Source organism: Carcharodon carcharias, chromosome 7 (assembly GCF_017639515.1).
Source record: "Carcharodon carcharias isolate sCarCar2 chromosome 7, sCarCar2.pri, whole genome shotgun sequence".
Lineage (NCBI taxonomy): Eukaryota > Metazoa > Chordata > Chondrichthyes > Lamniformes > Lamnidae > Carcharodon > Carcharodon carcharias.
In genome coordinates this window covers 103,544,795-103,560,093 of record NC_054473.1, presented here as the reverse complement: position 1 = coordinate 103,560,093, position 15,299 = coordinate 103,544,795, and positions in this window count along the sequence as shown.

Here is a 15,299-nt window from a genome sequence, read left to right as displayed (position 1 = left end):
GATACAACAATGGATGGAAATACATTTAAAATAATGGAAATAGGTGGTAAAAGAAAAATATATATAAATTATTGGAAAAAGGGGGATCGGAAAGGGGGTGCAGATGGAGGAGACAGTTCATGATCTAAAGTTGTTGAACTCAATATTCAGTCTGGAAGGCTGTAAAGTGCCTAGTCGGAAGATGAGGTGCTGTTCCTCCAGTTTGCGTTGAGCTTTACTGGAACATTGCAGCAGTGCAAGGACGGACATGTGGGCATGAGAGCAGGGTGGTGTGTTGAAATGGCAAGCAACAGGGAGATCTGGGTCATGCTTGCGGACAGACCGAAGGTGTTCCGCAAAGCGGTCACCCAGTCTGCTTTTGGTCTCTCCAGTGTGGAGAAAACCTAAGAAATTGCTGCTGCTGCACATGTTTCTCCTTCGAAGACACTTTCTCATTCAGTTTCTTACTCCCTGTCCATCACTTACTCCGTGCCAAATTCTCACTCCCATTAGCCCATCATTGCCCCCGCTTTCCCTCACTACCCCTTCAATTCCTCACACTCCCTTCACTCAGAATCATACAATCTTACTGCACAAAAGGGGGCCATTTGGGTTATGCTTTGACGCTTTGAAGTGGCAGAGAATTTAGTCCCACACTCCATCTCTTTCCCCAAAAGCCTTCAAAATGGCTCTCTTTGAATACATGCTCAATTTCTTTTTAAAAGTTCCTGTGGAATCTGATTCCACCACAATTTCAACTGGTGCATCCAATTCTTAACCACTCCCTTTGTGAAGAAATTTCTCCTCATTTACCAGTCCTTTTGCCAATTATTTTTAACCTATGACCTCTGGTTGCCAACCCACTTGCCAAAGGAAGTGGTTTTTCATTTCTTGCCTTATCACCACCACTCAAAATTTTGAATCAAGTTCTTCCTATAAACATCTTATATAAGAATAATCCAGTTTCTCCAATCTCTCCACATAATTGAATTCCGTCATCTTTGTTATAATCCTAATAAAACTCTCTTTACCTGCTCCAGGGCATTGACAACCTTCCTAAAGTCTGCTGCCCTGAATTGTGCTCAATAATGCAGCCCTCAGATAACTAGAAGAGTGTGCAGCTTTAGCATAACTTCCTTGTTTTTGTATTCAATGTTCCTATTTCTAAAGGCAAGTTTCCAATTCAACAATAGTCTACATTTATATAGTAACTGTAATGCAATTAAATGCCCCAAGGTGTTACACAGGAGTATTATAAAACAAACCATGACACTGAGCCACAAAAGGAGATGCTGGGTGAAACTTTCCCATGTTTGCACTAAGTGCAGTACCGAGCAGGTAAAATGGAGTCCTCCCCCTGATGAAAATGGTGGGTTTTCACGACGTATCGTCCCGAGCCGCTTCTTTGTTTATTCAATCCCACAAACCACACCATTTCCATGGTGGGCGCGCTCTCACTCGCCCACCTGCCATCACCACACTGTTGATTCACGCCGCCCGCCATCTTTAAAAAGCAGCAGCCAGCAAAGCTCTTGTCGTCACCAGCTCATCACCGCTGCCTGGGAGACATGGCCAGCAAAGGAAAAAAGGCTGCAGCCCCCCCGCTGGAACGATGGGTCCCTCGAGCGACTACTGGATGCTGTGGAGGCCACTGGGATGTGCTCCATGCCTGCTCTGGCCTCAGGATGCCCAGTTCAGTCATCAACCCTTGGGAGGTGGTCAGTGCAAATGCCCTGCAGAGGAGGACTGCCACCCAGTGCCACAAAAGGGCAAACAATCTCCTCCATCCACCACGGTAAGTAACTCTTTTCATCACTCGCAACTCTCACACTCACAAACCCATCACACACCCACAGGGCCCTTACTACTGCCAATGCAAGGGACATCACCATTAGCTCTTTCACACACACCGTCATTGTCCTCATCCCATCCATGGGACCACTCACCACCCACACAGGCCAGGCATACTTATCATCTGGCCTGGCAGGTGTCCTGAAATACTCTCCCCATTTCTATCCATGCAGGATGAACTGGCTCACAACAGGAGGGAAAGGTTGCAGACAGATGGAGGGATGCCGGAGATCAAGGTTCTGACAGAATTTGAAAACAGAGCCATCCAGCTGGCCGGCAATGACTGGGACCAGTCCTGTGCTGACGGTGAGGTTGGCGCTGCTCTACCAACTGAGGATCCAGCAGTGCAACATCCATCAGACAACCATGTTGTGAGTGATGTGTCCTCTTTCACAGGCCACTGCCATGCACTAATTATCTCCCCTTGCATTCACAGGCTTATCTGCCAAACAGCCGACCGAGTCCATGATCCAGGATCTCCAATCAAGTCCCAAAGAAACCTCTGAAGTGGAATTTGGAGGCACCCTCCCTGAAGTCCCATCACAGCACTCACCCACACCCTCCACCAGCACAGAGACACAAACCTCGGTGAGACCCAGCTTTAGAGTAGCCTCGAGATCACAATCTGGTGAGTACATCGCACTGTCCAATCCACAGCAGGCAGAGACAGGGATTTCCCAGGTCCCCGGCACTCAGGGGTGCTGGAGGCCAGCACATTGGACTTGGTCATGTCACAGTTGCTGGAGATGCAAAGGCAAGCTAGGGAACATCAGGAAGGGTGTCCCTGCACTCCTCAGACTGCAAGGCACAATGGAGGAGTCCTTCCACATTCAGGCTGAGGTGATAGCTCCAGCATTGCAACGCACTGAGGTCAACACTGGCAGGATGGCGGCCTCCATGGAGACCTTGGTCCAGGATGTCACACCTGCACTGCTGCGCGGGCTCAACTCCATCACTGATGCCATAGTTGGCCTCCAGCCACATGTACGCGAGAGTGATGCTGGGCAACTTGATCTCAATCCAGCTACCCCTTCCGCTCACGGAGTCAGCCTGGGGCCCTCGGGCACCCATGGGGAGGAGGATCAGCAGGAGAATGCTCCGGGACCATTCACCCAGATGACTCTGGGAGTGTCTGACCCATCCAAATCCCCTCTTCCTGTGACCTCAGCAGCTCCAGCTTCACAGGGTGAGGAGGGTGCCACTGGCCCACAGCAGGACCCCAAAAGCAGGCCAGGGCCAACCAAGTCTTGGCCCTCCAGAGGACGTCCTCCAAAAGTCATCACAGACAAGGCGTCACAGTCAGCAGGCTACCACACCTCCGCTATGAATGTCTGGGGAGCACCAAGGCAGGGTTAGAAAAGTTAAGTAAAAGTATTTGCACAGCTGGGCACAGGTGTTGGTCACTTGCGCATACTGTTCACTATTGTCAATAAACTCCTCAGAATGTCTCCCTGCCTGTGGCTCCTTGTTCTGATGAACAGTTTTCTTATCACTCAGATGTGAAACCTTACTGCACAAGATAAAGGCAGGTGTCTCATTCCAGGGCCTCTTCCCCATGCTCTGTGTGGCCTTCAGACCCAAGTGATGGTCCAGCCTCACACTCCCGAGAAACTTTACTGATGCCTGCACCTTGGCAGTGCTAGTCATTGCTGACAGAATGTAGTGGGCAGGCGCCACAGAGTTCTCTCATTCTCTCTGTGTGCTCTCAGCACCTTTAAGGTGGGGCAGGCCCCAAAACACCAGCATCTGTGACCACTGATGCCGTGCACCAGCTCCTGAAGGGTTGAGGTGCTGAAGGCAGACACGGCATCAGCTGTGTCTAAAATTTTATGGCTGCGTCTCTGACATGGCCCTGATCATGGAGCACAAGTGAGCTGCCCTCGTCCAGACAGGAATCAGACATTGTTAGATGCTATGTGAAGACCTATGGAGTGTCCTCACTGTATGAGGTCATCATTTTCCTATTAGGGCCTTCATGGCACCTCCATGACAGGAGCATTCTTGCAGAGGGTATTGGTGCTGCCATTAGACAGACTGGAGTCAAACCTTCACAACTGCTATGGGAGGATCTATGGGGACTCCTAACTGCATATCATCATCCTCCACAAATCTGGCTGCTATGAGGACCTCCCAAGCATGCCTGCCACGTCTAGTTAGTGCGAGAGCCTCATCCCCGTCATTGTTACCACCGATAACCCCCTCACCCTCATCCCTGTTGGCCTCCCCCTCCACCTCTTCCATCTCTTCCTCAGCCAGCTGCTCTCCCTGTTGCAGTGCCAGTCTGTAAAGGGCACAGCAGACGACGACAATACATGACATCCTCTGCAGACTGTACTGCAGGGCTCCACCAGCCTGGTCCAGGCACCAGAACCTCCTCTTCAGCATCCGGATTGGCATCAGCCATGGCTTCTGTGGGTAGCCTTTGTCCCCAAGGATCCATCCCTGCAGCCTCTGTGGACCATGGAAGTCTGCAGGGGTCTGCGAGTGACTCAGGATGTAGGCATCATGCACACTCCGTGGAAACCACGTGCACACCTGCAGGATGTGTTTCTGGTTGTCGCACACCAGCTGCATGTTCAGTGAGTGGAAGCTCTTGTGGTTGATGAAGTCCAGTGAGTGTAGCAATGGAGACCTTAGCATCACATGGATGCAGTCAATTGCATCCTGCACCTGTGGGAAATCCGAGATCAGGGCGAATCCAATGGCCCTTGCATCCTGGCTGTCCCAGTCTTGGGCAAAATGCACAAAGTTGTGTGCCATGGAGAAGATGGCATCCGTGACCTCATGGATGCATTTGTGTTTGGCGGATTGTGCAATCCCACAAAGGTCACCTGTGGATCCCTGAAAACAGCCACTGGCATAGAAATTGAGCACCGTGGTCACTTTCACAGCCACTGCAGTGGATGCCCTCCATGTCCCCTTGGCACCAAGTCTTCTTTGGCCTCTGTAGGCCATCAGACATACAGCTAGGTCACCAAGATCCATGATCCTGATGCGGTTCTCCTGAAGCATGAATGGGAAAGAGACATGGTTATCACGTCTGTACCTGGCACATTTCCTGGCCCTGTTTGACTGCTTAATGCTTCCCAGAGAGTGCTGGTCACTCCTCGGATGGCCAGAGATGACTGTGCTGCATGGCTGCCCTGTCAACCTGCAACTTAGGGGACACTGGTCCAAACCACGATGCTGAGATTGCAAAAGGTTGCGAGCGCCTCCAGCAGTGACTGCTACATGGCCGGTGTTGACGAGGAGATTGTACAATGTGTGCAGTCCAACTGTTCCTCGGTCCAATAAAGTGTTGGCGGACTCGAAGTCAGTGCCGAGGAGTGTGTGAGGGCAGGGGGTGGGGTGCGGAGTGTAAGGTATGGAGCACTTGGGTGGCCCTTTTGTGCCTCCGTGATGCTTTCATGGGTGGCAGGCTAGGAGCCTGACTCCAATCACATCACTGTGGCTGTGCCTGATCTGTCTCAGATGCAGAGGCAGGGTCAGTTTATATAGGTGCCCCTAATGTGTGGCTACTTCCCTTGCTTACCTGGTCCCTGAACCTCAATTGCTTGTGTGTGGGTTGCAGCCGCAGGGCAGCACTTGAACCCCCCACTGACCGCCAACCACCACCGCCCCCCCATCCGATAACGGTCGCCTTCGAGGCTGGCCAGCACTTGCCCCCGGATACCAGCCCCCCCCACTCCCGACCCCCATCAGCAGTTGCCTCCGAGGCTGGCCAGCACTTGCCCCAGACACCCGCCCCCCCCCCCCACAGCAGTCACCTCCTGGGGCAGACATCAGTTGTCCAACCCCCCCCCGGCGCCCCTGCTACCTGTAAACAACAGTCGAGCTGTGGAAAACGCTGCTGCTCACTCTGCTCAGTTCTCCCAAGGTGAAACCGCCAAGTGTGCGCCTCCTGCGTGCTATTGTAAAACATGTCGGCATGCTTTCCTGCCAGCATGGATGGACAATCAGCGGGCTTCCAACAGCCTGGCGGGATTTTAAATTATCTGCCGATGTTTTACAATTAGCCCCCAAACGAGCCTTGCTGGGAAACATGGCCCGCCATCAGCGGGCTGAGTGTATGATCGCAACCTGCCTTCACACCATCGTGAAGCAGGTCACTGTCGTGAAGCAGGTCACGCCATATTTTCCGCACACGTCCACCACAAGCAGGCTCGGAAAATTCCGCCCACTGGGTCAGGTGACCAAAGCTTGGTCAAAGAGGGAGGCCTGAAGCAATGTCTTAAAGGAGGAAAGCAAGATAGAAGGGCGGAGAGGTTGAAGGAGGGAATTCCAGAGCTTGGGGCCCTGGCAACTGAGGCAGAGGAAGCTGTTAGCTGATATGTGAAAGATTCTGTTGCGGGTAGAGTCTGGTTTGAGTGACAGATCTCTGCTATAACAGGATGGGTGAGAGCCCTCTGCTTTCTCTTTCACTCCTGGGATGGAGAATTGAAAGGAGGCTGCTGATGATGTGTGTCTTAAACTTTCTCTGTAGCTGAAAAGGTAATTGAACTGTGTGTAGAACACAATGATGGGCTGAGTATCCTAATGTCTAAGTCTATGTGAGCTATTCTGTGTGTCATTAGAATATATGCTGGGACTGTATTGAGTTTTTGTGTGTCATCCTCTCTCTCTCTATTTCTGTTCATTTTGTTTCTTTCCGTCTGTTGATTTTTTTTTCCTGAGTTTTACGACACCTCTATCCCTCTGCCTCAGGCACTTTGTCTTTCTTATCCTTGGATCTATCTGTTCCTGTTTCTCTATCTCCTCAAAATTCCTCTCCTTTCTCTATCTTCTCAGATCTCTCTCTGATTTTCTCATTCTCATTTTCTTTTTGCCAATCCCCCAGTCCCTCTCTCTGCATTTTGCCTCTTTCCTCTTTCCCAGCTTTAATATTCTCTTTATTCCCCTTTTGCTCTTCCTCTCCCCTTCTTCCCCTCCTTCACCACTGCCCCTTTCCCCTCCCCACTTTCCCACTCCCCCCTTCCCCATCCCCCTTTCTCCTTCCCCCTCTTCCCCTTTCCCTCCCTTCCCAAATCCATTCTCTCCCCTTACTTTCGCTGCCATTTCTCCCCATTCCCCCTCCAATCTGCCTCTCTTTTCTCTCTCTTTTTTCTGTCTTTTATTTCCTATCTTTCCCTTTTTTCCCACCCCTTGTCTCCCCACTGCTTTTGTCTCCCTCCTCCATTACTCCCCCACCCTTTCTTATATGAGGCCCCACATTTTGTGTAGCCCCACCCAATTTTTATGCCCCCTTCAAGTTTTATGGGTCCCCAAATTTGTATTCATGACCTCCAATTTTTAACCCTCTAATTTTTATGCCCCCACCACGTTTAATGGGCACAGCCCCCAGGTTCTATGGGACATGTCCTACTTTTTATGCCCCAGCCATTTTTGAGTGCCGCCCTCCTTCTTTTCAAGCCACCCCAGATGTTCTGAGACCCTCCCCCAGGTTCTGAGACCCTCACCCAGGATCCAAGGTCCTCATCCAGGATCTGAGAATCCCCCCGCAACAGTTTGTGAGGACACCTCAAGTTTCTGAGATCCCCCCCCCCACCACCAAAAGGATTTGAGAATTCCCTAGGAACTGAGAGCCTCATCCCAGGTTGTGAGACACTTCCCAGGTTCGGAGGCCACACCAGGTTCTGAGGACCCCCAACAGGTCCTGAGATTCCCCCCGCCCCACCCCACTTCGGGCCAGGTTCTGAGACCCACCCACCCCCCACTCCCCATGGTCAGAGAGCCTCCCCCGGTACTTCAGAAACTTCCACCTCTCCCAGGTTTTGAGACCCCGCTAAGCTCTGGCTCCCCAATTTTTATTAGAATTCCCCCAATTTTTATGAGCCCCCACCCCCACCTCAGTTTTTATGAAGCCCCCCCACCACAGTTTTTCTGAGGAACACCCCCATTTTTATGCACCACCCCCAGTTTTTATGAGCCACCCCACAGATTTTAAGGATCCTCCCCAAATTTATGAGGATGCCCCAATTTGTTGAGGACCCCACGACAGTTTTTATGAGCACCGTCTGCCAGTTTTTATGCCCCCCCCGATTATTTATGCTTTCCCCCCTGTGTTTTTATGAGGGCCACACTCCCATTTTTCTTGGGGGGGCCCCCAGTTTTTATGAGGGTACCCCACCCCCCAGTTTTTATGAGGACCTACACAGTTTCAATTAGACATCCTATCCCTGTTTGAATGCCCTCCCCACCATTGGGTTTATGCCCCCCGCTGTTTTTATGCCCCTCCCTAATTCTTATGGCCCTCCCCCTTCCCCCAAACCCCCAAAGAGGGAATATGCACACACATGTTGGTTGGAGCAGGAGGCGGCCATTCAGCCGGTTCAATCCTGTCCCAGCCGTGTTAGATCATAGCCGTTCTGTTTGTTCCTTCCTGCCCCCCACGAGACAGGGAGAGGCAGAGAAAGTCAGGTGGCAAATACGTCAAGAGGGAAGGGAAATGCTGGACTTGTGAACTGGCCGTCCGTTTTCATATCATCTCCCGTTTTTAAATCAGTGGGAGTAAGACTCGGGAGAGATGGAAAGCATGAGGATTCCGGTTCAACAGTATAGCAACCAGTCCAAATCCCCCCCAGTCAAAGAGATCCGGGGAGAAAGACAGAACTGAGACAGTGACAGAGCTGGACAGAGAGAGGGAAACTGAGAACAGAGAAACTCAGGGAAAGGGGCAGAGATAAAAATGCAGAAATAGGGAGATGGACATGTAGAGAGAGGGAGAGAATGCTGCTGTGAAGCAGATATAAAGAATGATCCATATAGAGAGATACATGCGGAGGCACAAGTGAGATGTACAGAGAGGGGTTGGGGGAATGATAGAGTGATAATGTTTCCAAAAGGGAGAGAGGGAGATGATAAAGATGCAGAGAGTTGTAGAAAGACAAAGAAAGGGAAAATTGTTAAAATTTTCAGAGGCATGAGATGTAAAGGATGTGAAGAGAGAGGGATTGAAAGAAAAATGCGGAGAAACAGATATGAACATGGAGGGAGATGCAGATATTGAGTTGCCAGAAGAGATGGAGGGATTGAAATCCATGGGGGGTTATGTTGGGCTCTCTGGAGCAGCGGCTCTCAATCTTTTGCCTCTGAGTATCACCACCCCCGCCCTTCAGAGCTCGGCCCTTAGTGTAAAAATTCCACAGATTCCCTTAAGTCTTTTATCTGTGTATTAAATTAATGACAAAGAGACTCATGCACTTATTATTTTTTTCTCTCTGGTCCTAGCTCTTGTTCGAGGATTCCTCCTGGAAAATGATTCTCTCTCTGCATCGTCAAAGCTACAGCTTCCAAATAAATTCCCCTTGGGAGAGAGAGAGAAAGAAATGGAAATGGATTTAAATAAAGCAAAAATTCTGAAACAAAAAGACACAGCAAGATCCCAGGACTCCTCTCACTCACAGACATACAGAATCAAGGGGAGACCATTTTACAAACTCATGCCTGATTTTAGACCCAGGCATTAAGAACACATTTCAAATGAGGAGAACAGGCAAATGCCTTATGATTGTCCTGAGCGTTTACTTTTCAAATACAGCAGATATTCTCAAAGTGCTTGAAGAGGGGAAGGGGGAGGAGTGGGGACGAGATATGGGGATTTACGCCTCAGGCTGGGTTGTGACTAAATACTGGAGACCACCACCGCACACCCCACTCCCATCACCACCACCATTTGAGACACTTGTCTTTATTAATTGAGGCATAGATTACAAAAGTAGGGAGATCATGTTGGATGTCAATGGAACCTTGGTGAGGCCTCAGCTGGAGTACTGCATGCTGTTCTGGTCACCACAATATAGAAAGAATGTGATTGCACTGGAGGGGGTGCAGAGGAGATTCACCAGGATGTTGCCTGGGATGAAACATTTAAGTTATGAAAAGAGGTTGGATAGACTTGGATTGTTTTCGTTGGAGCAGAGAAGACTGAGGGGCGACCTGATCGAGGTGTACAGGATTATGAGGGGCATGGACAGGATGGATCGGGAGCAACTGTTCCCCTTAGTTGAAGGATCAGTCACGAGGGGACATAAGTTCAACGTGAGGGGCAGGAGGTTTAACAGGGATGTGAGGAAAGACTTTTTTTACCCAGAGGGTGGTGACTGTCTGGAATGCGCTGCCTGGGAGGGTGGTGGAGGCGGCTGGCCTCACATCCTTTAATAAGTACCTGGCTGAGCACTTGACACGTCATAACATTCAAGGCTATGGGCCAAGTGCTGGTAAATGGGATTAGGTAGGTAGGTCAGATGTTTCTCACGTGTTGTTGCAGGCTCGATGGGCCGAAGGGCCTCTTCTGCACCGTGTGATTCTGTTATTCTGAGATAGGGGGATTTACGCCAGAGGCTTGGCTGTGCCTAAACACGAAACCACCACCTCACACCCCACTCCCATCACAACTAGCACTCCCGGGTCTGTGCCTCTCCTATTGTGTGAAACCTGCCATGGCCACTGATAACCCCTCTGTCCCTTTCCCATTCTCCGTCCCCCTGTACCCACTCAGTCCAGGATTGGTGCTGTTTGTACAGTAAATATTAACAGTGACCCTTTCACTTCTAGCACTGTTGCCTCTGTCTCACTCTCCCTCTCTCTCTCTTTACCTCTGTCTGAACCTAGTTCACCTGGACCACCCCCCACCCACCCCCATTTCTGCTCATCTTTCTGTTTTCTTGCTCTAGATAATGTGTCGATACCTCTCTTCATTTTCTCAATATCAGGATTAATTTGTTTGAAATGCACTCTGTAATTTTCCTAACTAACCAAATGACAGTGTTATTTAAATTGCGATAGGTTGGGAAATGTTGATTTACAAAGGGACCTGGGTATCCTTGTGCAACAATCACTGAAAGCAAGTCTGCAGGTGCAGCCAGCAGTTAAGAAGGCAAATGGTATGTTGGCCTTCATTGCAACAGGACTTGAATACAGAAGCAAGGATGTCTTACTGCAGCTGTACAGGGCATTGGTGAGACAACACCTGGAGTATTGTGTACAGTCTTGGTCTCCTTACCGAAGAAAGGATATACTTGCCATAGAGGGGGCACAGCGCAGGTTCACCTGGTTGATTCCTAGGATGGCAGGATTGTCATATTCGGAGAGATGGGTCGACTAGACCTATATTCGCAGGAGTTTAGAAGAATGAGAGCAGATCTCATTGAAATGTAGAAAATTCTGACAGGGATGGACAGACTGGATGCAGGGATGATATTTACTCTGACTGGGGGTCTAGAACAAGGGATCACGGACTCAGGGTATGATTTAGGACTGACATGAGGAGAAACTTCTTCACTCAGAGGGTGGGGAACCTGTGGAATTCTCTGCTACAGAAGGTTGCAGAGGCCAAGTCACTAAATATATTTAACAAGGAATTAGATACATTTCTGGACTCTAAGACATCAATGGGTATGGGGAGAGAGCGGGAGTATGGCATTGAGATAGAGAATCAACCATGATCATAATGAATCACTTAGCAGGCTCAAAGGGCTGAATGACCTACTCCTGCTCCTATTTTCTATTTTTATATATTCCCCTTCCCTTAATGAATCTATGCTGACTCTCAATGATTAATCCAACCATTTCAAAATGCCGATTAATACCATTCTTCAATTCTTTCCCAATAATTTACTTGCGTTATTCCAATTTTCTGCTGTAAATTTGGAGCAAGCATCGAATGCTGAAGCATTGAATAAATGGCATAAATTAATAGCATCTTAAACCATTCTCGATGGAGTTCTGCTCAAGTTCCATCGGGAATTTGAAAAAATGACAACAAAGGTTCAGCACTGCTAATTCTCCCATCGAATCTGACTAATAACCCCAATGATCTGAATCAAACACCAATGGCTGCATTTTATGGGAAGGAGGGGGAGAACTGCTTGCCCCCACCCACTGTTTCCCTCTCCCCACAGGCCCCAGAAGAAAGTTGGCCAGAAGCCAACATGACTGGAACAAGCCCACCCCGCAACCATTACACAATGTGGGTCATTAAGGTGGTTGAACATGGCACTTTTGCACCTCTGTTGGCAGAGGTCACACTCTTGGGAGCTGCCAGCTAATCTGATTGGCTGGCAGCTGTAACATCCCAGCAGCGCCAGAGCTCAAGAGTGGGCACTGCCGGGATTGCAGCAAGGAGAACGAAGAGGATCATGGCTGTCCCAGAAAGGAGAGTCCCAAGGGTTGAGGAGCAGGTTTTGGAGGGCAGGTGGCATGGAAGGAAGGGGAATATAAAATCTACAGTGGGTACCGCTGATTAGGGCAGGGCACTCACGAATGTCCTCTCTCAGGAAGACACTATTTTTTCTTCCATACTGCCACTCCACCCGTGCCCTTGTCTGTCAACCAACTGAGACATCTGCCATCATGCCAAGGTAGTGAAGGAGCGAGTCAAGCCTTCCTGTGCCACAGCTGTTCATTCTCTAAGGTTGGCAGCAGTCTCCCTGTGTGGAAAGTCAGCAACATTCCCCCAGCCAGGCTGCAGCCGCTGGGGAATCTCTGCCTAGGGGCATTAGATAGGTAAAGACACACGGAAAACCAAATCTAAAGGCAAGGAGTTGACTAAATGAAGTTTCTATTAATATCACATTGTCTGATTTGAGAAAAATAGTTTAGAATGTTTATGCTGCTTTTAATTTTCACATTGTGGCCAGGAAAACATGCTGATGGTCAGCAACAGAGACAAGGGAAACTATGTGGCTGTTAGTGAATATGAAATTGGGGTTGTGTTTCCCAGTTTCACAGTCAGAGGAGTTGGCCATGGACAGCCTGGCCAGAAAGGGATTGTATAAGTTTTCTCTGCCCTTTCTCCTCCTCCTCATCCTGTCTCTCCTCCTCCTGCTGCTCAGCTGGTCATCATATAACTGGGGGAAAGGACTGAGCCCTCGTGGTGGCAAGGTTGTGCAATCTGCAGCAAACCATCACGAACCTTAACACTAGCTCTGCTAAGTACTGCCAGACTCCTCCAGTGTGGACAGGCAGTGCAAGTATGCTTCAGGATAACAATAATGTGCCTTGTGATATTTTGTGAGGAACCATACCTTTCATGGTATGTTTGCTACTCATGTTTGTATGTAAAGGTTCTGCATCATAACCATGAGCCATGTCATTATCGTATAACTTCTGTTACCCATTAACCACCCTCAGGATTTTCTGATGGTGACACAAATGCAGATGGTGCAATGGACTGCTGCCGAACAAAGGCATCATGTTCCTTCCAAGATAATAGGCACTCACCAGCTCACACACCAGCTGGACCTTGAGGGACTGGTTTCCTTTTCAGCTGCAGTACATCCCAGTTTACATGGGGTGGCTGTAAAGTGAGGTGTGTGCAGTCCACTGACACCCTGCTCCATAGGGAAGCCCCCCAACTCTCACAAATCCAAGTAATCACTCTGCCGACTGTTCTCTGGCAAGTGAGAATGAAATATATTCAGTTCCCAGGGAATACAGAGTAACACTTTCCTCCCTTATTGAAAAGTGGACTGGGGGATGTTTCAAACATCTGCTGCTCCAGCCTGGAAGGAGCACAATGGATAATGTTTCTTGGCCACTGTCATCTTCACAGTCACTGGCAATGCTGTTCTCACCCTACTCTGAAGTTCCAGTTCTGCTGGAAAAGGCCTACGAATTCAGTAAGGGCATATTCAGTGAGGGAATAATTAGAAACACGAAGACATGTGGCACATTTTCTCACTGAGCAAACAGAAATTGAACAGCATATTCTCTCATTCACCAAGAGTAGTACGGTGCCACTATTACTGACCGAGCTGGCCCGGTCCTAAATGACATAGCTGCTCAACTGACTCTGCAGCAGCTGGTGAGGGAACCAACAAGAGGGAAAAACATATTTGACCTCATCCCCAACAACCTTCCTGCCGCAGATGCATCTGTCCATAACAGTATCAGCAGGAGTGACCACAGCACTGTCATTGTGGAGACCAAGTCTCCACATTGAGGATACCCTCCATCATGTTGTGTGGCACTACCATCATGCTCAACAGGATAGCATTCAAACAGATCTAGCAGCTCAAGAGTGGACATCCATCAGGCACTGTGAGCCATCAGCAGCAGCAGAATTGTACTCAAACACAATCTGTAACCTCAAGGCCTGACATATCCCCCACTCTACTATTACTATCAAGGCAGGGGATCAACCCTGGTTCAATGAAGAGTGCAGGAGGGCATGCCAGGAACAGCACCAGGCATACCTAAAAAATGAGGTGTCAACCTGGTGAAGCTGTAAAACACCTGCGTGCCAAACATTATAAGCAGCAGTGATAGACAGAGCTATCCAATGACCAATGGATCAGATCTAAGCTCTGCAGTCCTGCCACATCTAATCGTGAATGGTGGTGCACAATTAAACAACTCGCTAAAGGAGGAGGCTCCACAAATATCCTCATCCTCAATGATGGAGGAGCCCAGCCCATCAGTGCAAAATATAAGGCATTTGGAACCATCTTCAGCCAGAAGTGCTGAGTGGTTGATCCACCTCAGTCTCCTCTGCAGGTCCCAAGCATCACAAATGCCAGTTTTCAGCCAATTCAGTTCATTCCACGTGAAATCAAGAAACTGCTGAAGGCATTGGATAATGCAAAGGCTATGGGACCTGACAATACTCCAGCAATAACACTGAAGACTTGTGTTCCAGAGCTAGACGCACCCTTAGCCAAGCTGTTCCAGTACAGCTACAACATTGGCATCTACCCGGCTATGTGGAAAATTGCCCAGGTGTAACCTGTACATACAAAGCAGGACAAATCAAACCCGGCCAGTTATCGCCCCATCAGTCTACTCTCCATCGTCAGTAATGGAAGGGGTCGTCAACACTGCTATCAAGGGGCACTTGCTTAGCAATAACCTGCTTACTGACGCCCAGTTTGGGTTCCCCCAGTGCCATGCAGATTGTGACCTCATTGCAGCCTTGGTTCAAACATGGACAAAAGAGCTGAACTCCCGAGGTGAGGTAAGACGTCAAGGCTGCATTTGACAGAATGTGGCATCAAGGAGCCCTAGAAAAACGGGTGTCAATGGGAATCAGGGGGAAAACTCTCCATTGGTTAGAGTCATACCTAGCACAAAAAAATATGGTTTTGGTTGTTGGAAGTCAGTCATCTCAGCTCCAGGGCATCACTACAGGAGTTCCTCAGGGAAGTGCCCTTGGCCAAACCATCTTCAGCTGCTTCATTAATGACCTTCCTTCCATCATAAAGTCAAAAGTGGGGATGTTCCCTGATGATTGCACAATGCTCAGCACCATTCGCGACTCCTCAGATACTGAAGCAGTCCATGTCCAAATGCAGCAAGACCTGGACAATATCCAGGCTTGGGCTGACAAGTAACTTTCACACCACACAAGTGTCAGGCAATGACCATCTCCACCAAGAGAGAATTCAACCATCGCCCCTTGATGTTCAGTGGCATTACCATCACTGAATCTCCCAATACCAACGTCCTGGGGGTTAGCATTGTACAAAAACTGA